Source organism: Penicillium vulpinum, assembly GCF_028829585.1.
Source record: "Penicillium vulpinum strain IBT 29486 chromosome Unknown utg000007l_segment0_segment0, whole genome shotgun sequence".
NCBI lineage: Eukaryota > Fungi > Ascomycota > Eurotiomycetes > Eurotiales > Aspergillaceae > Penicillium > Penicillium vulpinum.
The window spans coordinates 65,001-67,500 of record NW_026643246.1 but is presented as its reverse complement, the minus strand read 5'-3'; positions in this window follow the sequence as shown (position 1 = coordinate 67,500).

Genomic DNA, 2,500 nt, shown 5'->3' with positions numbered 1-2,500 from the left:
CTTTTTAACTGCAACAACTTTAATATACGCTATTGGAGCTGGAATTACCGCGGCTGCTGGCACCAGACTTGCCCTCCAATTGTTCCTCGTTAAGGGATTTAAATTGTTCTCATTCCAATTACGAGACCCAAAAGAGCCCCGTATCAGTATTTATTGTCACTACCTCCCCGTATCGGGATTGGGTAATTTGCGCGCCTGCTGCCTTCCTTGGATGTGGTAGCCGTTTCTCAGGCTCCCTCTCCGGAATCGAACCCTAATTCCCCGTTACCCGTTGCCACCATGGTAGGCCACTATCCTACCATCGAAAGTTGATAGGGCAGAAATTTGAATGAACCATCGCCGGCGCAAGGCCATGCGATTCGTTAAGTTATTATGATTCACCAAGGAGCCCCGAAGGGCGTTGGTTTTTTATCTAATAAATACACCCCTTCCTGAAGTCGGGGTTTTTAGCATGTATTAGCTCTAGAATTACCACAGGTATCCATGTAGTAAGGTACTATCAAATAAACGATAACTGATTTAATGAGCCATTCGCAGTTTCACAGTACAAGTTGCTTATACTTAGACATGCATGGCTTAATCTTTGAGACAAGCATATGACTACTGGCAGAATCAACCAGGTAACTTCATAGCAAGACGTCCCGGGGGGCCCGCCCGCCTTGCGGTGGGAGGGTCCCGGGAGCCCAGACCCCCGAGGGGGTAGAATGTAGTTAGATGGAAGGGGCGCACGGGGCGCCCGGTCGCAGCGGCACCCCCGGCGTACCGGGGGGACGTTGAAACCATCCAATTGCCCCCACTAAACTCCTCAGCACCAGTCCGCACGCAGGGATCCGACCAGGCGCCCGTGAAGGCGCTGAGCGGCTGCGGCATGTGGCCCTCGGATGAAGGGACCAGACCCCGTGGACAACGCCGGCGAACGGCGGATCCCACGGGGCGGCTCCCTCCAGGAATCTGAGTTTCGGGGATGGCCAGCGGCCAACGATCCACAGACTCCAACGGTGCCGGGCGCCAAAAGGCCCCCGGGCTTCGGTCACCGCAGCGGTACACCAGAAACCAGCAGCGCGTCAAGTCCTGCCCCATACAATCCAGGCCGGGCGTCGCCAACAAGTGGGACACTGCGCGGGGAGGAGGGGATGGGGGGGGGTCAAGAGTTGGTGGGCGTCGGGCGCACCCCTGCAGTGGGTAAGCCCCCCCCGGAGAGTTGCGGTGCGGCACGAGGCGGCGACCAACAAAACCCGAAAAGGGATGAAATGGCAGGGAAGAATGAGAGTTGAGTTATCCTCGTCTCTACACATACTCACCGACCATTTTTGGGATGAGTTTTTTCATATTGCAGTAGAAGTGGCTAGAAATTGCTCCGGGGGACAATTTTTGTATGGGGGTGGTCCGTGCACGACAAAAACACCATACAAAGTGGGCCACTTTTTCCCAACCCTGAGTGACTTTTTGGGGACTTAGTCGTTTTCATTTTCAAAAAGTCACGTGTTGGGCCCTTCGGGCATGGCTTCGGCGGGGTGCCCCCGAGCGCCCCCCCGAAGGCTCCCTGGCTCGGGGTACCCCCCACCCCTATGCTTCCGGGGGGAGATTAGGTATGTTGATGGAATATATATATCGATGGCCAGTTGGTCCATGTTGACTCCCGACCACACCACCACACACCTGGATATATATATATCACACATGGATGTGTGTTGTGGTCCGTGGGGGGGGGATGATCCTGGGCTCAACTGGCCAACCCGTGGCCCCCCAACATGACCTCGCCGGCGTCACCTGGCCCCCCCCAGTCGACCTCGCCGGCGCTCCCCCCCCCCAAGGCCACCCCCCAACATGACCTCGCCGGCGTCACCTGGCCCCCCCCAGTCGACCTCGCCGGCGCTCCCCCCCAGGCCACCCCCCAACATGACCTCGCCGGCGTCACCTGGCCCCCCCCAGTCGACCTCGCCGGCGCTCCCCCCCCAGGCCACCCCCCAACATGACCTCGCCGGCGTCACCTGGCCCCCCCCAGTCGACCTCGCCGGCGCTCCCCCCCAGGCCACCCCCCAACATGACCTCGCCGGCGTCACCTGGCCCCCCCCCAGTCGACCTCGCCGGCGCTCCCCCCCCAAGGCCACCCCCCAACATGACCTCGCCGGCGTCACCTGGCCCCCCCCAGTCGACCTCGCCGGCGCCCCCCCAACATGACCTCGCCGGCGTCACCCCCTTTGGCGTCGCTCCCCAAGACATCTGTACGAACTGGCGAGTATCCCAACTTCCAATATCTCGCCCCCTCTTGGGGCGCTTGCTCTCTAGTCCCACACCCCGGGCACCTGACTCCGGGCCCGATACAGGTGCCCCTAGCTAGATACCCCGATGAAGAGCCCCGGGTATACCCCCCGGGGCCTCGCGCCTGGCCGCCCGCTTCGCGCGCGCGCCTTCGGCGCCCCCTCTCCTCATTCGTCCCTCCTTCCCTGGCCTCGCCCGGCCAACTCCCCCCGACGCCAACTGGCGCCCTCACCCCCCC